This window comes from Chlamydotis macqueenii, chromosome 1 (assembly GCF_036417535.1).
Source record: "Chlamydotis macqueenii isolate bChlMac1 chromosome 1, bChlMac1.mat, whole genome shotgun sequence".
Classification (NCBI taxonomy): Eukaryota; Metazoa; Chordata; class Aves; order Otidiformes; family Otididae; genus Chlamydotis; species Chlamydotis macqueenii.
This window is the reverse complement of record NC_141556.1, coordinates 106,990,100-107,011,769: the sequence shown is the minus strand read 5'-3', so window position 1 is coordinate 107,011,769 and position 21,670 is coordinate 106,990,100.

The window sequence follows — 21,670 nt, the reverse complement described above, 5'->3', positions numbered from 1 at the left end:
GAGCCAGAAGAAAGAAAATCAGAAAAGATGCTAAAGAAGAGATGAGGACATGGAAAAAATGAATGGCAGCCAGGGACTGATAATGAATATAGGGTATAGAAAGGGTTTTTGTATTCTTGTCCCAGTTCATTACTCTGATCATATTTCTAGACTTCCCTGCCCTTAAAACGAAAAAAAAAAAAAAAAAAAGTATTTACTAGCTTCCCAAATAAAGCCTTGAAAGAAATGGTGAAGTAGTATGAGGGAAAGGAATACATGATACTTTAGAGGTTTTTTGATAAGTATGTAGTCAGCCACAGAAAAAGGAGAAAAAAAAAAGTATTTTGAAATTTTTCTGGAAGAAATGCAAGGTGTATTTTCTCTGTGCATTTTTCCCTTTAATAGTTTAAGAGAGAATAGACTGAGACGAAGAATCACATTCTTATGCCAGTTAGAGCAGTGTTAGACAGAGGAAAGCTTCTCTCTTTTTTTGTTTGTTCTCCCCCCCCCTCCCCAGGCTTTCAAGCACCTTTCTTACTGATATGAAATGTAAACTTGTATATATTCACCTAGAGCAAGAGGCACAGCTCTTCTGCCTCCCACTGATAAATGAAGGGAAACAAGCTATGCTATGGGGCCACTTGCTCTGCAAACTGTTCATGTGGCTCAGCGGACAGTGTGGAAGGGCAGCTGCTGAGGCGAGTTTGAGAAACCTGCGTGAAGAGGGAGTGCTGACTTTCAGATAAACACTGGCTTATAGCTGTAGAAATGTCTGATCTACTGAATACTACAGGATTGGCAAAATAGATGAGAAAAAATATTTTCTCACATTAATTTATCTGGTGTTCTTGATTCGTTGCCTACCGCTGAGTTGCGTAGCTGAGCACATACACCTTGTAGCTAAATTTCATTGATGTATAGATTTAAAATAGCATATTACAGTATATCATATTACAGCTCAGGGGAGGGAGCAAGCTCTGTAACAGACTATAAGCTATTCTATACATGCTTTTTTCTATATGATTATTTTTAGGATAGCCATCTGTATTTCTAGTATAATCCTGTAGGGCAGCTGGCCAGGTTGTCTTACCTCAAACTAGACCATGTGCAGACAGAACCCTGAGAACTGCTCTTCTCCAGATACCTCTTTTTCATTTATGCATCCTGAAGTTTCAAGTTGTCCTCAGACAGGCAGAAATCTAGCTTCTTTTTAAAGGTCATGGTCCAGAATAGTGTTCTGGTATTTGGCAGGAAAAGGAAATACATTTTCTGTGAATGAGGGGTAGAAATGTCTGATTTTGGTACCAGTTTTTCATTATCCATAGCTTAAAGTACATTTGGTCAGATGGATGAGAATTATTCATATACTTAAGTTTCTAGCACTAAGAAATAGAGATTTCTGGCCTATCGCATATGAGGGAAGCAGCAAGGAAGTACTTTCACTAACAGGCAAGTTATCGGAACATACTCATTTTCTTTGACACTACTAAATTTAGAGAAGGAATGTGAAATATTGACTTCTTAGGCATGATGTTCCCTCTGAGACACACAATGAAATGTAGATTGGACAGGGATAATTCACTTTCCTACTTTTTAGCCTGGCCTCCTAAAAAAAGGAAGTTTGTATTTGCATGCTGTCCCCTGTCTTTACTCTCTTTCTGTTTTCTGTCAACATTTGAACCCATGAATCATTTTTAACTAATCAGGATGGAAAGACAGAGGTTTCCTAAGATTATTTCAGTTCTACAAGACTCATGACAAACGTTGGAGGAAATATACTCAAATTAGTAGCTCTAGCTGAGGCAAAGTCTGAATAACTTGCCTGTCTGTCCGTAGCTATGTATGAACAAGTGATGGCCAATGAATTACATCACATTCACCCAGTCCATCCTGCCCAGGATATGAGGAAAAGCAGTGGAGAAATGCAGCTACATGGCACAGAGAGGGAAAGCAGTAAAAACAATTTTGATGATAGAGTGCAAATCTAAAGGAAATCAGTCTCCAGCAGTGCTACAGCTTGCTGATATTTTAATTCAGTTTTATATTACCTTTATTATGCATATAGCAATGAATCTGTTACGTTGATTGGGGTTTTTAAATTGAGTCTTAGAAGAAAGAAGAGCTCCCCTTCTGAAACCCAAAATCTTTGCCTTGTTTGTTCTGGAAAGGCTGTTTGGTGATGCTCTGGGAGAAAGACAAGACTGGTTTTTGTTATGCTGTTCTTTATTAAAACAACAATAAATCAGTTCATAGAAGGATATTGGGAGTGGTACTTTTTCCTTTCTATAAAATTCAGAGAAAAAAAAGTATTTTTTTTCACTAAAGTTCTCATTTAAACATTCATCTAGGCTTGCAACTGAATGTTCTGAGGCAGATATATGGCATTTCACAGAAAAAAAAAGTAAAAATTGAAATATAGTGTTAATAATGCTGTTGCAACAGCTTTGCAGAGTTGCTTGGTGAGTAAATTAAACATTTTCTGAGGTGCTAAATCCAAAACACAGCAGCTGCTAGGAAGAAAATTAGCTCCATCCCAGCTGAAACCAGGAAAAGTGCGTAACACTATTGGCTACAGGTTGAATACTGAGGTTCCTAGGCTCTTTAAATAAAAACATACTGGCACATAAAGTCTGTACAAGGTCTCAGTAGTCTTTATTGACAGCGATTGTAAGACTTCCTTTTTATTTTATTAATACAATTTACAAAACTTTGGGTAAACCCAAGTCAATTCTTATTTGTGTAGTGTATGGTGTCTGTGATTACATTAGGAATCTGGAGGGCACTCTGCATCAGAATATTTGATAAGGGGAGGCAGGGGAAGGTGGCACTGTGAGTTAATAACTCTTTTCAACTTCTGATGAGGATTATTAAAAATGAAGGGGAATTTGGAAATATGGAATCAGCTTAAATTGAAGTATTGAGAAGGAAGTAAAAAGTGTTTACCACCTGTGGTTCAGGGTAGGGAAGCACACTAAGAGATAGCTGAGAGCACTAAATTAGCAACTGCCGTGATATCTAGGGAATTTTAATTTGTATAATTTATTCAGTCATTAATAAGGAGGACTAGAGTTTTATGTAGAAGTCATTTTTGTGTCAGTATGTGTTACAGGCAACTCAGCAAGAAAAAACTTCAGACTGAGTTTTATTAAGTAAAATGGATATGATAAGTACCATGATCATTAGGGATGGATTTTGGATACAAGTACAGGTATATTAACATGTAAATGATCCAATTTAATACAATCAGAAATGTATTAAGTAAAATAGATTGGGAATGTTTATGAGCAAAGAACTCTGACGACAAAAAAAAAAAAGAATAATTTGCAGAAGGTTTGGGAGCCTATGCTGCAAAGTAAAACCTGAAATATTAATTATTTAAAGCCTCTGTGGATGAGTGATAAGTTGTTAAGTTATTTGCAAGTAGCAACAGAGAAGTCAAAAATCACACAGAGTAAGAAACTTTGGCATAGATATAATGTCATTGAAAGAAACAGGGAAATGTAGAAAAAAGCATTTGAAGAATAAAATAGAAAAAAATGTGTCACTGTTGCCCACCCTGGAGGGATGACTTGGGGGGCAATATCCCTGTGATGGAACCACCCCCTGCAAATGGAGGATGAGGCAAGAAAAAGAGTATGAAAATAGCAAATGGAAGTGAAATTTAACCTTTTCATTTTCAAGAGCCTAGAGTCCTGTTCCTGGTAACCCCTTTATTACAAGATTGCTTTTGATTTACTCTCTTTCTTATAGTACTACAAACTACCATAGGGGTGGACTGATTCTTTAAAGTGTCTTAGCATTCGTGGAACAGCATTCTGCTGTGTCTGTCCCAGAGAGGGGACATGCACTTCTATGCACCTCTCTGCACAGAGGTTCTTGGGCAGCTGGAGATTAAAACCACCAAACAATGATTCATGTAGTAAAGATAGCTTTCTCTCCTAAAAGGGGAGGAGAAGTTGATCCAATTATTGGTGCTAACAAACACAAGAGAGAAAATATTAGAGGTACATGCATTTTACAATAAATTCTTAACTCCCCCTCCGCCCCCCCCCCCCACCAACTCAGCAGCTGCAGTGCATTTAGCAAAATGTTGAACATCAAACTACTGGAAGGATATCAGACATAGGCTGTTTAGTAGCAGAAAACTATCTTTCTGTGTCTAAAGAAGGATATATTTGCATTTCAGTGGGTGGTAAAGTTTTGCATGAGTGATATTTTTGCCCTATGATGACAAAAAAAAAAAAAGATATTTAAACATTTATAAAACATGGATTTTCCAGGGTTCTGAGATAACAAATACTGTTGTCAAATTGTTGCAGAGAACACAGGTACTTCTAATTTCTTTGCCACATCTAAGTTGCTTTATTAGTGCTGGACATACAGTGGCACACATTTTAAAAGTCAGACTCATTCTTTGCCTTTTTTTTTGTCTTGTTTGAAGCAGCACGCAGTATAATAAGATGCAGTGTCCAGAGACAAAACTTAGGATGTGGATGAATTGGTACAATTCCTAGATATTTCCAAAATAGTTTAAGCCACTGTCGTAGTTCAGCCCTGATGGGGACCAGACTACGCAGTCTCTCTCTCACTTCCTCCACCCTCCGAGAGAATAGGGGGAGATGATATAAGGAAAAACGGCTCGAGGTTTGAGATAAGGGCAGGGAAAAATCCTTAAAATTACCGTCATGGGCAAAACAGACTCGACTTGGGGAAAAATACTCATTTATTTCTAAAACTAGCAGGAGAATGAGACAGGGAACAAGATAACCTCCCCCCACCCCTCCCTCTTCCCAAGCTTAACATTATCTCTACTACCTTCCCCTCCCTGAGCGGCACATGGGGGAAGAAGGAATGGGGGTCATGGTCAGTTCATCACGCGTTGTTTCATGCTGCTGCTTCATCATCGGGGGAAGAACTCCTCTCATTCCTCCCCTGCTCCTTCATGGGGTCCCTCCCACGGGCCACAGTCCTTCATGAAACTGCTCTGGCATGGCTCATCTCTTCCACGGGGTGCAGTCCCTCCAGAACAGCTGTCCCAGCGGGCCCTCCACGGGCCACAGCCTCCTTCAGGCCTCCACCTGCTCCGGCGTGGGGTCCTCCATGGGCTGCAAGTGGATCTCTGCTCCTCCGTGGGCCTCCATGGGCTGCAGGGGGACAACCTGCTCCACCATGGTTATCACCACAGGTTCCAGGGGAATCTTGGCCAGGAGCCGCATTACTCCTCCCCCTCCTTCTTCACTGCCCTTGGCGTCTGCAGCCGTTCCTCACAACAGGCTGGCAAACGCCACTCAGGATCCTTTTTACATCTTATTCACATCTCATCTCCTCTCCACTTCTTGCAGCCAGGCTGGGCCAAGTTGGGCCCAGTTGGCTGCCCGGTGGGAGGCCAGAGGGTGAGGCCTGCAAGGCCTACAAGGCTCGCGCCACCCCCTGTCTGCCCCCCGCTCAGCTGCTTCACATCTTCTCTTTTTTTTTTTCTTGTTTTCCCCTTCTTAAATACATTATTGCAGAGGCGTTATCACGGGACATTCTGCTACCAATTGGCTCGGCCTTGGCCAACAGCAGGTCCGCCCTAGGCCCAGCCGAGTCCACTGGACAAAGGGGAGCGACTTCTAGCAGTTTCCTACCACCTTAGGCCCCCCCTTACCCAACAAAACCAGAACAACCACTAAGTTAAAGGATATTCCTAACACGAGCACAAGATCTTCCTCGCTCTTCTCTAGCTGCTGTGGCCAGAGGTGTATTGCTTGGGAAGAGGACAAATCTTGAGGTTATTGTGCTTTTTTCTTTGCCAGCTTCTTGGACAGCACCTTATGGTTGCTGGAAATGAAGTATTAGTTAATGCAACGCTGACTATGTTGGAAATAAATAAATAAATAGAATAAGAAATTGGAGGACTGTGTACTATATTGGATAATTGTGCTAACAGCTTGGCAGATATATCTTGGTAATGCTTAAATCAAAGCATACCTACCACGGATTTTCCTTTAATCTTCGGAGAAGCACATGCTGAAGTCTTGTAAGAGAAGTGTGAGCTATTTCTGCTGTAGCAGTAAGCATGGTCCTATTCTGTACACAAATATTAGTTAAAAAAAAAAGATATTTTTAGGAGGAAATAACTAGAAAATATAGCCATTGAGTAAAGTCTGCATGGTTTGAAGTGAATCAGGGAGAGTCGGAGAAAGGCCTCATTTGAAGGAGAGTAAGGGAGGTGGTTTATCATGCAGTTTAATTCTGATAATCCAAATGCAGTTTAATTCTGATAATCCAAATGAAAATTATGGAAACTCAGTTTGCCTTTTGTAATCTAAGTTGTAGCTGTGCAATAGATCTTGGAATTGCCATATTATGACCAAGAAATGAGGAAAATTCCGCATTCCTTGAATGTGAATTTTCTAAGGTTTTAGTACCCCGATGACAAACCAGTGTTCTTTACAGAATTATTCAAGCCACCCTTACAGCATCTTTTATCACATTTGTTTCCTTCACTTATGCTTTTGCTCACTATGTCGTTCAGTTTGTATCTGCACTGCACCTGATCAACAGGCAGAGCCCCAAGACTGTGCCCTGGATCCGTCTCCCTCCCACGCAGGCAGGCAAGGTGGGGACCCCTCGCTAGCACAGCTGTTCTTTGCAGCTCAGCCTGTGGCCAGCAAGGCCATGGCCTCAGAGAAGGGACAAGTGACCTCCATCAGAAACCTGGGAGCCTGCTACCATGTATAGTCAGAAACAAGGTCCTTGCAACAGGCGTGCTGAGTGTTGGGCTTCACAATCTCTAGGAGGTGGTTTCCTGTGGGGAAAAATAATAGTCATGTGACTTAGAGTGCCCAAAATAAATGATTGTAACAGCCTTCAGTGCTTCAGGCAGAAAATGACAATATGTTCCTGCTCTGAAATCATGATGCCTACTAGGCACACTGTCCCCTTTGCTCCCTTCATGCCTCGCAAAGATGGCAAGAGTCCTGGATGGATGAACAATGAGCTCCTGACTAAACTCAAACATAAAAAGTGTACAAGGCATGGAAGCAGTGGCAGGTGACCTGACTATAGAGACACTGTCCAGGTGCGCAGAGACTGGGTTAGGAAAGCCAAAGCCCACCAGGTGTTGGACCTGGCGAGGGATGTAAAGGGCAATAAAGAGGGTGTCTGCAGACATTTCAACAGTGAAAGAAAAAACAGGGAAAATGTGGACCTGCTGTTAAGGTGGAGCAGGGGACCTGCTGACAGGAGATATGGAAAATGCTGAGGTGCTCAGCACCTCCTGCACCTCGATCTTTACTGGTAAGATTTGCCCTTGGGAACCCCAGGCCCCTGAGAGCCAAGGGGAAGTCTAGAGCAAGGTAGACTTACTCTTGGTGGAGGAGGACCTAGTGAGGGAACATTTAAACAACGTGGACATACACAAGTCCCTGGAACCTGATGGCATAAAGCCACGAGGTGCTGAGGGAGCTGGGCTATGTCACTGCAAGTCCTCTCTCCTTTATTTGTGAAAGGTTGTGGTGATTGAAGGTGGCTTCTGAGGACTGGAAGAAAGAAAATGTCATCACTGTCTTCAAGGAGGATCCAAGGAACTACAAGCTACCTAGCCTCACTTTGGTCTCTGGGAAACTATTTCCAAACATGAAGTAGAGGAAGGTGATTAGGAGTAGTCAGCATGGATTTATGAAGGAGAAGTCATGCCTGACTGACCCAAGAGCCTTTTATGATGAAATGATGGGCTCAGTAAACAAGGGGAAGTGGTGGATGTTGTTTCTCTTGACTTCAGCAAGGCTTTTGACACTCATCAGTGTGTACAAATATCTGATTGGGGAAGTAAAGAAGACAGAGTCAGACTCTTTTTAGTGATGCCTAGTGGCAGGTCAAGAGGCAATGGGCACAAACTGAAATACAAGAAATCCCATTTAACCATAAGAAAGACACTTTTTTTATTGCGAAGCTGGTTGAGCTCTTTCACAGGTTGCCCATCGAGGCTGTGGAGTTTCCATCCTTGGAGATGTTAAGAAGCCAACTGGACAGGGTCCTGAGCGACCCTCTGTAGATGACCCTGCTTTGAGCAGAGAGTTGGAGGTGCCTTCCAGTCCCTGTGAGTCTGTGATTCTGTGAGACTGCAGAGACACATGCTGGTTCAAATAACTTTTGTTTTTATCTTTGGGAGGCTTCTAAGCTCTTAGACAAAATGTATGAAAAATAGCTGAACAAAATTTTTTTAAAAAAAATTAATTTTTCATAATTAATTTTAATTATGGAAATATTTCTTGTATAAATGAAATAAACTGCCTACAATCAAAGAAGGCATCTATGTTTTTAAGAGCCAGAAATAGGGCTAAAAATTCCTATGCTTAAAAGCTTCCATGCTGTCATTGCAATAAATTAAGTTTCTAATTAAACACATGCTCGCATACACGCTCTTGGATGGGAATGCTATGCTTGATCAATAGCCCTAGGCTACACAGTAGCAGGCAGAATTATAGCAAATGGAACTGGATGAATGGGTTTACTTAATGACCACAATATGATTTATTTCATTGGTGGGAAAGGGGGGAGGAAGACACCAAATTGCTAAAAATACTACCAGAGCAAATTAAGATATGATCTTACAGGAGACACGTTCCCAAGAGATCCTATGTGAGTATAGCAGATCAGAGCTCAGATCACTCTTAAAGAAGCGTGCTTGATGAAAGTGTGTCAGCTAATCTGCATTCAGCTTGTTTTTCATTTATAATTAAGAAGACATTTTTATTATTTTTTAAAGTAGATGCCTTAACCACAGACAATTACTGACTTAATCAGCACATTTACACAATGTCATGACTTTAGCCATTGGAGGAGTCTTAGTACAATAAAAAATTAACTCACATAATTCCACATAGATAAACAGATGAGAAATGCGTGTTTGAATAAAGTTTTGCAAAATTTAATTTTTTGATCTCTGACCACAACCACTTATTATTTGGTGTTTGCACTCAAGAGTTAAAGCAACAGCCCCTGCAAGACTCGCCAGTGTGGCGGTGTGGTGGTACCTGCCGGTGGTGAATCTGGGACTGGCAGCTACATGCTTGGCTCTGTCGCTTGGAATATGTCACCGACCCCTCTGTCCAGTTGCCTTGCCAATGAAGAGAATAATGCCAACCAGAGCTGAGACACAGAGAGAGAGAGAGATAAGGCAGCTTTCTGAGTTTTGACTTCACCATAAAGAAAGTTTTGTGTTTTATGGCTTATGAGGTAAAGTGAGACAAAATTGAAAGAGCTGGCAAAATTTAAATGAGTAGCAGGAGAATAAATCTTCTCCAGCCCCCCAAAATACATGTGCACACATATACTAGTTTTGGGTCTGGTTATTAGAGATGTCCCTTCAGTTTTTCTTTCTCCCTACTTATTTATCTGTGAAAAATGCAGAAACAGAATATAAATCAGGTTTTGACTTTTTCTATAATTGTGCTTTTCAAAAGAGATAATTAAATTTCTGCCTCTTTGGGAAAAGGTCAGCATGTTGGGGTAACAAATATTCCTGTCTCTAGGGCATTTGCCCTTATTAGCCATGAATTACTGTTTCATAAGCTTGGAGCCTTGGCTAGAATCCATCTAGCCTAAAATACTTTGAAAACCTGTGAATTAACTAGGACCTATTTCATAGCTCAACTTTATCACTAATTAATGTGTATATGCCTCTGTTTGTTATACTGTAATTCACGAAGTAACACTATTGCTATTGTCTTGAACTGTGTTAAATGTGTGGTGCTATTTCTCCATTACTTTAGGAATTTGGTGCTATGCTGATCATTTGTTTTGCACCCAAGTTAAGGATGTAGACAGGCTAAGGAGGTTAGTGAAGAAGCCTTTGAAAGGCTGATGGTTGACTTAATCTTCATCTCTGCATCAACTGACTCAAATCAAAGAAGGAGCCTGCATCTGTTGATGCTGGAAATTGCAGATTTTAGTCACAGGTTGACTGACATAATACAAGATGTTTTTTTTTTTGAGAAGCAAAGAGACCAATTGTAACAGAAGGATCTGGGGTGGCTTTTTTTTTTGCATTTTATGCAATTTCTTCTTGAGATCTGAACTCATAATTAAGTTTTCTGTTCAGATTTTCAACTGCTTTTAAGCTTTGGGGATGGCAGAGATGATCAGAACTGCTTTTTATCCCACTTGGGGTTTCAGAATGTAATACCATGACCAATATCTATGTTCTTGTAACTCAGGCTAAATCCATGAAACCTGTCCAGGCCTTTCGATGTCCTCTTCAGTTGACATCAAGCTGGGAGCTGTGTAACTGTGCCATTGCAACACAGCTGGCATTAACACTCCTCTGAGCAGTGGGGCCAGGAGCCTGGGGCTGTGCATCATCTAGAGGTCCAGAGCATCATGCTGGCCCAGCTTGAAACATGGTGACAAAGGCATGGCATTGCATGTCTAGTACAGTGCACAGGGGTGTTTTCTGAACTGGAGCAACCTCAGAGGGAGCTGAGCAAGCCACCAGAAGACCTGATGAGGAGACCTGGGTGGGGTCAGGGGCAATGGCGGCCAATTCCCCTTGCCTCTGAGGCATAAAAGAAGACCTTAGGGAGCACCAGTGACCAGAAGCGCCACAAACAGGGCAGGCAAACAGGGTGTAGTGTGTCAGCAAGGGCATGGACTGGCTGTTTTTGCAGCAGTTCACGCGGGAGGGCATGCAGGAAGGGCACCAACGCTTTCCTAGCTCACCCAGGGAGCAATGGTATCCACCAGGCAGAAAGCCAAGGCCTCCCTAACCTTTGCACTCACCACGACTGACACAGCTTCCGAGACAGAGCCCTGATGGGAACATGCTGCCACCCAGGTGTCAGGCAGCAGGATGTGCCCTGCTCTTACACCAGTATTGGATGACAGTAGTGTGCACATCTGTGGGAGGGGAGGTGCGCCCAGGCAGAGGTACTCCGCTTAGTGACAGAGCTCTGGGAGGAGGTTAGTAGGTTGAGGAGCATCAGGGAGTGTGAAAGAGAGATAGACTACTGGAATCACACCCTACCTTCCCTAAGACAGACCCAACAGGCAGATAGGACACAGGATACAGAGGATTCCCTATCCTGTCTCCACCTCACTGAACATAGTGACTTAAGGGATAAGGGGCGATAGCGACAAGTTCCTACTCGGCACAGCAGGTGCATCCTCCGTGCCTACTCCACCTGCCCAGGTGCCCTTGCATAATAGGTATGAGGCTTCACAAGTGGAACTGAACAATAATGAGGACAATGGTTCATCTAGCTTGGAGGTGTCATTGAGGTTTAGCTGGCCTATGCCCTGCCTCAAAACTGCTTCTATAAAGGAAAAGGAGACTCGCTTCTGAAGGGAACAGAAGGCACAATATGCAGAATGGACCCACTTATTAAGGAATCTGCCACCTCCCTGAGGCCCAGGTTAAAGCTGTGAAAACTTCCTACCCTGATATGACCCTCAAATTATTATCCATTATGATTTTTTCAGGTAGGCAGCAATGAAGTTGCAACAAGGAGTCTGAGGGCAATTAAGAGAGACTTCAGGGCCTTGGGACGACTGGTTGAGGAATCAAGAGCACAAGCACTGTTCTCTGTCATTCCAGTTGCAGTGAATGGTGAGGGAAGAAACAAGAAGACCCAGCAGATCAATACCTGGCTCTGAGCCTAGTGTCACTGGCAGAATTTTGGAATAACTCCATACAATGCTACCGGCTTGGGGAACAGTGGCTAGAAAGTTGCCTCATGGAAAAGGACTTGGGGAGTGTTGGTCGATAGTCAGCTGAATATGAGCCAGCAGTGTGCCTAGGTAGCCAAGAGGACCAATAGTGTCCTGGCTTGTATCAGGAATAGTGTGGCCAGCAGGAGTATGGAAAAGATTGTCCCCCTGTACTCGGCACTGGTGAGGCCATACCTCGAATACACCTCAGTACAAGAAAAACATTGAGGTGCTGGAGAATGTCCAAAGAAGAGCAACAAAGCTGATGAAGGGCCTAGAGAACAAGTCCTATGAGGAGTGGCTGAGGGAACTGCAGTTGCTCAGTCTGGAGAAAAGGAGGCTGAAGGGAGACCTTATCAATCTCTACAACTACCTGAAAAGAGGTTGTAGCAAGGTGGGTGTCTGTCTCTTTTCCCAAGTAACAAGTGATGGGATGAGAGGAAACGGCCTCAAGTTGCATCAGGGGAGATTTATATTGAATATTAGGAAAAATTTATTCACTGAAAGGATTGTCCAGCATTGGAATAGGCTGCCCAGGGAGGTGGTGGAGTCACCACCCCTGGAGATATTTAAAAGATCTGTAGATGTGGAGCTTAGGGACAGGGTTTAGTGGTGGACTTGGCAGTGCTGGGTAAACGGTTGGACTTGATGATCTTAAAGATCTTTTCCAACCTAAATGATAGTATGATTTTGTGATTCTATGGTTCTTTGTCAGCATGCCCTTGCTGATCTTAAATGTTCAGACCTATCATTAGCTATCCCTAATGTAAAGCTTAGATAGTCAAATGACCCCAACTCTGCAGCATCCTTAACCTCAAAAGGTCACTTAGTGTCTTAATTTTCTACTAATAAGAACCCTGAGACATGTAACTATCTGCCTGCTATAGACTGTGCTTAACTTAATTTAAAGCCCGCTGAAAATGAGACACAGAGTAGTCTTCACTTTTCTTACCTGTTGAGATACATCCTTGTAAGATGCTTCTAGATAGTGTTTGTGCAGAGCAAGAAAAAAGAAATATCCTCCTGTTCCTACTATCACTTCCTCTGTGGCTTAGTCATTAGCACACCCTACCATTGTTAAAAGGTTTAGAGGTTTGAATCTCTCCCTTTTTCTTGGTGGTCTTGTGGATGTTTTTAATTAATTCCTCCACTTAATACTTTAACCCCTGATCTTTATGATACTTTTCACCCTTCATCCTTCCTGTTGAAACAGTTCCATACGTTGTGGATCAGAGAGGAAGACCTGTAAGCATACCTCCTGTGCCTTATTGTAAGAGTGCTTGCCTAACAAGTCTAGGTTCTTCTTGAAATGCCAGTAAAAGTTTAAGCATTTTAAATTTAAGTATGTATTGTAGCAGGAAGAGTAACAGAAAGTCTTTTTTTTTTTTTCCAGGTAAGTACACTAACAGCTAACCTATACGGTCATGTTTCTGTTTGTTCACCTTCTCTTTCTGGTCTACTGATTATAGAATGATAATATTGTATTTAATATTAAAGTGGAACAATCACAATAGGAGGGCATGAGAGCATCTGCTCTCACATAAGCCTGTAGTATACTGATTTAAACCTTCACCTGGAAGGTGAGAGAAGTGGGTTCATAGCCCTTTAGAGAAAGGAATTGAAGCTGGGAGCATTAAACTTACATGTGTGAGAGCTGTTTTATGCAGGATTTCTTTATTAAATGTGACAGTAGCACATAGTTCATATACAAGACTGAGAATTTTGGTAATAAAGAATAAACAAGAGTGTGAGTGTGCCAGGTCATAAAAAGAAAGCAGATGTTAGCAATACATTAAATTACAACTCCAGCACAGGGATATTCTATGTCTTTTTTTATTTGCCATTGATCTTCAGACCGCATAAAGCAAAAGCTTTCTCATAATAATTTAGTATTTTTTCAAGTTCTGCCAAAGAGCTGACAAAATGTATTAAGACTCTGATAATAGCTAAGTGTGACTTTATCCAAACACTTTAAATGACCTTAATTTATTACATTAACTGTACCGTAGGAGCTGCCTAAAAGAATGTAGGTCTGCTCAGGGGAACAAAGCAAATAGTGTGATATGTTTAGGAGAAAAGTTTATATGTATAATTTCATAGAAACAAACTTTGCTTTAACTGGTTTAGAGAAAATCTACAGAAGAGCAAAATTTGGTGCAAAACAACTGGTTTCCGAAGCCTGACGTCCTGTGTGGAAAAGTGTCTAAAACCTATTGCTTCAGAGAATGGGGCGAGAAAACCTGCAATAAGAAGCCGTATAGGAAAAGGTCTAGCCATCTCTTTGAACCATATCAATAATTTCACTATTTCAATTCAGTTTTGTTTTCACTAGCTGCCCTTTCTCTATGTCTATGTAGAAAAGGAGAAAAGAATTGCTTGATGTACACTCTATACTATTTATTATTTTATTTGTTTTTATTAATTCTCCTATAATTTGTCTCTACTCAAAGATTAATACTCTCCAGTTGACTTTCCAGGAGGAAAATAGAAATGGATTTTTCAACTCAAAGAGGCAAACAAAACCAAATCATCCTCTGTGAATATAGTTTTAAAAGTATATATAACTGATACCACGTAAATGGAGTTAAAAAAATAATAATCTTGGCTGCACTGTTGCGATCGGAAAGTCTTCAGTATACACAAGCATCTATATGTATATGTATATTGGTATACTTTTAAAGATAGGTTTGGTTCTTTTTTCACATTTGGAGTATATCCTGAAGATTCTTGACAATCCCATCAAAACTTGTATTTGAATATTGCACAGTAAAGTTTGACAGAATGATAGAATTTTCCTTAATGGAAGAAACTTTTTCTATACAGGGGAATAAGGAAGGATCAGAAAAGAGTTTTTGTCTTTCAAGACATAATGTCTTGATTGTGTAATTTTCTTTCGGTGCTACTAATTTGATATTTAGCATGCTCTGTTATCCATCTGTGTAATGCTTTCATTCAAAGGTGTCACTGAACTTGGTGTCACTAGCCATTTCCCTCACATTCACTTGTGATTGGACTTTCTATTAGACTGCTACAAAAGAGAGGAAAAAAATGGCATCTGCCAATGTTTTTTTGGTGGATTTAAGGAAATGAAGAAAGAAAAGACAATTGCCTGCCATAGTTTGAAAGAGCTTTTTTCATATATTCCCATGGGCTTCATATCTGTGTAGACCAAAGCAGACTCAAAAATGTCTTGGATTATAAGTTAATGATCTGTTAAAAGAAAAAAGAATGAACATCAACAGTCATAAATCCAAGGATTTTTTCTACAATTTGAATGTTACTTCCTTATTTAAAGAAGGCTACATTATTTTGGCATTTAGGTGCTGGAAACAATTCTGTAGTAATAATATTTTTACACCCACATTTTTATGTAATTTTTATTTTAAAGATTTACGTATATACTTTAGACTTGACTTTTATAATTTCCTCTGGCCACCTAACACTATTTCCATCAACAGCAGAGGTATTAAATCATAAGGTAAAATCTGTAATTTTCCATTTTGACTTTTCAAGTAACCCTCTAACTGGTACCTTGAAGAAATTATAGAATCTAGGATATTTTTCCAAAGTCATGTCTGCTTTTTGGATCATCCTTCAGGGCTCCATTGTGCTAAAGTAACCAATGTTCTTTAGTGACTTTCTGCAATACCTCCAGGGAAATGAAATGGCTTTTTCATGTCTGAGCATTCAAAGTACCTGTGCTTTGTCCTATTGCCCTTACCGTGGGACAGGGCTTTGACAATGCCTGTCAAAGTAGCATTGTCTATGGTATCAGAGAAGACAGTGTAAAAACTGTCAGATTTTTGATCCCATTGGCTAGGAGCGTTTGTATTATCTTGTGGGCGTGTATATTTTTTCATTGTAGCCTTCATGTTAATGGAGTGTGATAGCTTATGAATGCAAGTTCTCTATTCATGACTGCATAGAATTTTTTTTCCCTTTGTCCAATAATATCCTTGTGACAGCAGCAGAAACTGTTTATGTAAGTAAGTGAATGGAAAATATTCATTATTTTGTAGGTACTTAGGGCAGCAAGTTCTCTTATTCATAGCATGAAATAATATTAAGCATGCACCTGTAAGTATTCATACTCCTGCCATCTTATAACAGACTAGCAATATGATTTTTGTGTCCTGTGTAATTCCATCATTTGCCTTGTATGTGGCACAGGGCTGAAGCCACAGAAAAGCTTAGGCACTGAAATGTTCAGCAATATGGCATCAGTACTGATTATATATATATATATATATATTTCCCTATATATATTATATTTATATATAGGGAAATACATAGTTCTGATTTCTGTTCCTAGGCTGCCTATTCCATCCTGAAAGATGAGTGTGGCAAACCAGGCATCTAAGGATGTGGCTTACATCAGACATCCTAATAAGTCTGCAGATGGGAAGTGCAACAGAGAAGGTTATGTTTCGTACTTCTCTGGGGTTTTGAAGCTTCATTGCAGGATTGAGACTCTCATTTGTGATTCATCTACTGGAAGTAGGTATCTAAATCCAGCGCTTCCTGATAAAACACAGAGGGAAGAGATGGTTTTCCCTTTCAGTCTAACAATAAAAGCATTGATTCAGAATGCAGGAAATACAGGAAGATATGTTTTACCATCATCAAATGTGTGTCTAACCTATTTGGCCATAAAGCCTTCCTTCAGGTGTGTACTACTCCATTTTAGTACACATTGGAATATCAGTCTTGCATACTTCTTCACCATTACACTACACTTTTCTAATGATCTCTTATTGTGTCCCATGAAGATTCAATTCTTTCACACACACAAAAACAATTTCAGCAGGGGAACTGCCTCACATGTAATCTATTGAATCAGTCCATGTCAGGAAACAGGGCTTGTAAAATTTGACAGCGATCTTGCTTGAGGTTGTCCAGCATGTGCAGGAGCAGTTCCTGTGACTAGCTGCTGAGTGTATATTATCCACATTTTTCTGTTATTTCCCCTTAGCTTTCAAAGACAAGACATGGGGTCTGGGTTTTACATAGGCTAAAATGGTGGGTTAATATACTGTGCTTATAGCAAGCCAGGGAAGCTTTGCTATCATCTAGTTGTGTTGGCTCAGCTTCATCTATCCAAGGATGAGAGACCATCTGTTGTTATGGATGCAGTCAAGGTAATAATGGTAAAGAATATTACTCCCAAACTCCAAGTAGAGGGGGCTAAGTACTTGAGAGGGGTGGTAATATGTAGGTTATCAAGAATATAACCTCATCTCCTCTTGCAACCCCAGCAGGAGAGATCCTAGTCCCCAGCAGGTCCATGGCTAGGATGGTTTGGTGTGCCCTGGGTGGAATAATTGTAGTAATGGCATGCTGACACTTTTATGCCACAGAGCCCCCCACCTTAAGTAGGATCTATGACAATGAGGAACAGAAGCCAAATTGAATTTTTTTTTCAGTCCAACTGGAAGACCCATAAATTCCTATTTTTTTCTACTCCTTTCCCTCTATTTTCTAGACTGGAAGAGCAGAAAACCTATTGAAATGGTGGAAAGATATTAAAATAGCTGGAGGAAGAAAACTTAATCCAAATGTCCTAGATCATGGATAAATGTTATGTTGCTGTGCTGTTGGGCAAAAGGGTGTGGACAAAAACACTAGATTTTTTACGGTATCTGATCCCAAAGGTATGAATTGTTTTATTGAATTGGTCCCTGCAAGCAAGACAGGCAAAGATATTCCATATTTATGGATCCTGGAAGGATCACTGATCAATGCTTTAAAATTTGAGTGATCATTTAAGCCAAAGTTTATGGGTATGCAGAATACCTTAAGAGGAGAAAACAGTATATTGCAGCCAATTTGAAAGAGAGAGTTTGAAAGGCAGTTCCAGCATTCACTGCCACACATCGACAAACCTTATTATGCTGGGGTCCAGACAGTCTATGCAGTTTTGCTCTCAGTCACTTTTGGACTATCAATACTTCAGGAATAGGCATTAGGAATTTTCAGATTCCCAGCTTTGAGCTTGGTCAGATTTTCTAGGGTTTTGCCCCCAAAACACTATTGTGGATTTAACCTTCAGTGAACAATAGCGGTAAACTGCATTCAGTCCCACTGAATCAAGAGAGATGACTCTGTATTTAGGGGACTAATTTCTTGGCTTTGCTATCACATTCTGTGTATCAGGGTGTCAAATCAGCAACTTAAAATTGATTTGTCATAGATCGAGGAACAGAGTAAGTCAGAATCTGCTACTTCAAACCTGTTCTACTTTTATACCTTCCTTAGATATTTTAATTAATATTCCTAAATGCTTAAAGATAAATGAAAGAAATAATGTATTTTTAAGTAAATAAATATATGTAGTATGAAAATTTCCAATTGTCTATGCTAAGAGCAAGCAGATGGCTCATTGTAGTGTGTTATTTTGTTATTTACAGAATAGCTAGCTTGTACTACAGTATCTCTTCATCTCCAGAATTTCTCTTCCAAGATTATGTATAGGCTCTGTCTTAGTCGTAATATTTTAATTCATCACCACATATTTAGAAAACTCCTTCTTTTATCACTTGATGACAGAAGGGATTTTTTTCTCTGACATTTATTGCTTTTAAAACTGTATTTCTGGTGAGATGCCAGATTTCTCCCAAAATATTGTAAATAAATGTGAGTAATACAGATTTGGATTTATGAAGCATAATGGCTGGATGCTCTAGCAGTGAAGAGATGCTTTATCATATTGCCCACCATTATGTGGGGAAAGTTTAAGACTTTCTTTCCTGCTTTATTTTACTACAGTCCTTAAAGGTTTTAAACCAAGTTGCTTTGAGACTTGAACACAATTATAATAACCAATCTGACATACGCACAATGTGAATAAAATGCTCTATTATATACAGGCATTTTAACACTGATACATTCTATACACATGAAATAAAGGCACCTTGAAATAAAACTCTTATCTCCCTCACCTCACTTATCTACTAATTACGTATAAACTCACACAATACAAAAAAAAAAAATCCTGTATGTATATCATTAAGGAATATAAAAGAAAGGCTTGTTATCTTTTTGCATGCTTATCTGTAAGACTCAGTAATGTTCCTATCTGTAAGAATATATACTCTATATACATGTGTATATTCATATATAATTTATATATGCAAACATATCTCCCTTCAGACTCTGAAGGATTAAAACACAGGCTGGGGAACCGTTCCTGTGTTCATGCTTTCTGAAATCAGAGATTCTTTAAATGGAAGACTCACATTTCTTCCTTCATGAGTGCTGCTTCATAGGCCATGAAATCAATCCTGCCACCCTTTTGGCTAAATTTGGATTAAAAATGAAAAATTGCCTCTCCTCTAATATCCTTATTCTCTTTCAATCATTATTTCACAAGCTGGATTATTATTTTTTTTTTTGTATGGTAGATTAAATGTGCTGGTAACAAAGTTTGAAAACATGGTGGCTAAGCAAAACCATCACTCCGTTGCATCGCAGTCCTCACATTTTTTTTTGCATAGTAATACATGATGTGGTTTACCTTGAAGAGCATGAATTGACTTTAGGCCTGAAAAGAAAGCGTGTGCCCAGGACATACAAAGGATATTTATAACCAGTAGGAAACAGATTTACCCTCCCAACATGCATAGCATTCACCTCCCACTCATTATGTGGGGCTAGTTAATCTCTGCGCTTGATGTGCTGCAGTTGAAGATGAATAGTATCAGTCTGGGCTGTGGCAGGTTCTGATGTAACCTGTGCAGGAATCTGGATTTCTACAACTCCTGCCCCACAGAAGAATAAAGAACGGCTTGTGCTCTTCACTGTAGCAACAGGGGCTGGCATCACTGTTCATACAGTTAGAGGCCATACGCCACATTTCAGATGTGATGTAGAAATGCAGGCTTCCCAGATTTCTTATCTGCTTTCCATTCTGATTTTTTTTTAATGACTTCCCAGTGGATCCAAATGTTGCATAAGTATTCCAAGGAGGGGAATGACCCAGTTCAGAGAGATACCATCAGGGGACATTTCCCAAGTGCCTGTTTCATGAGGATGGGAAAGGAAGCAGATGTTTTCCATCAACAACTAATGCTGAAGAGCTACTATTACTCCCTCCCTAACCACAAGCTCTAGGCCATAATCATGTACTCCCTTCTTCTGCTTCTACAGATGTAACAGCAGCATGTAATAATTCAAATTCTGTCTTGTTGGCACAGCTTGTTTCAGCTGTATAGAAAGCAAGTTGTTTGCTTTCTGAATCTGTGGACACATCAGCACTTTACAGAGAGTCTAAAAGGAGTTGCTACTTTCTTGATGGCAATTGCAACTGCCTGCTGTCATTTGAGCCTCCCGGAAATCTGTGGCAACAGACTGAAATAGCCACACACAGTAAATTTCTGTCAATGTGGCACAACTGTTTTTGTTAGAAAGAATCACAATTTTCCCCTGAAAAATTCCTTTTAATAACTGATATAAAATAAACCTTTCTTGTCTGTTAATTCAGGAAGCTGATTTAAAAAACTGCTTCTTTCTTTGTGTTGAGTAATTATCTCATTTTAAATATGAAGGGCAATTCTAGGAATTGCTTCAGTTAGGCCTGTGTCACTGATAGGGAACAATGTGTGTTACACATTTGTAGGGAGTGAAAATAACAGGTATTCTGATGTAGCGTGTTGTAGACTAATTGAGTAAATATGAGATGCAATGGATAAAATTGGACTTAAAATACAGGCACACATGCAAGAATTTCCCACTGAGAATATTAAAAATGAAAAGGGGGAAAAATATAAATGAAATAATTAAATGGCATTAAAGGGGAATAACTGCTAACCTGTTGAACCAAAAAAGGTTAGCTGAGGGATTAAACATTTTTTAAAATAAATATAAACATGATCAAGGTATCTATTCTGTGTTTGGCCAATGTGTGTAATATAACAGCTATTATATATCTCATCTTCTAGTGCACAGCTGTAGATGTACCAAACTGTAAAGGAAAACCATTAACTCTTCTCCCTTTGCAACCTCATAGAGACCTGCTATTCATAGAATCCTAGAATCATAGAAAAGCCCAGGTCAGAAGGGACCACGAAAGATCCTATGATCCAACCTTTCACTGGAAAAGGAGCCTAGAGGAGATTATCCCTGTCCAATTGCATCTTGAAAACCTTCAGTGATGGGTACTCCACCACATCCCTAGGGGAGGTTGTTCCAGTGATTGATCATTCTCACTGTAAAAAATTTCTTTCTTCTATCAAGGTGAATACTTACTTAAGACCTCTGAAGTGTTCCACAGTAGAAAGCTTTGCTTTTTTTTTTTTTTTTTTTTTTTTTTTTTAGGAAAAGGCTGCATGGATACAGCTGTGGTCTAGGCTCTGATTAGGGTCAATGAGTCAAAGTTGACCCTAATTCATAGCAATCCTTGTTCACAGTAGGCAAGTTAGGACAATCCTGAGGCCACTTATATAGGAGACTATCCTATTCTTTCCATAGTGAGAGTTCTGAAAGCACAACTCAGTAGAAAGGTGATTTAAACTATGAAGAATATGAAACTGAGGAATGTGATGGGACTGTAAACCCTAACCAAAGATGAAAGATCCTGTTCACTGCAACTGCATTATATGTCTTGGATATCAATCCTGAAGAACAAGACAGGTCCAGAGGAGGGCCACGAAGATGATCAGAGGGCTGGAGCATCTCTCCTATAAGGACAGGCTGAGAGAGTTGGGGTTGTTCAGCCTGAAGAAGAGAAGGCTCTGGGGAGACTTTATTGCAGTTTTTCAATACTTAAAGAGGGCCTATAAGAAAGATGGGGAGAAACTTTTTAGCAGGGCCTGTTGTGGTAGGACAAGGGGTAATGGTTTTAAACTAGAAGGAGGTAGATTTAGACTAATATAGGAAGAAATTTGTTACAGTGAGGGTGGTGAAACACTGGAATGGTTTTCCCAGAGAGGTGGTGGATGCCCTATCCCTGGAAACATTCAAGGTCAGGTTGGACAGGACTCTGAGCAACCTGATCTAGTTAAAG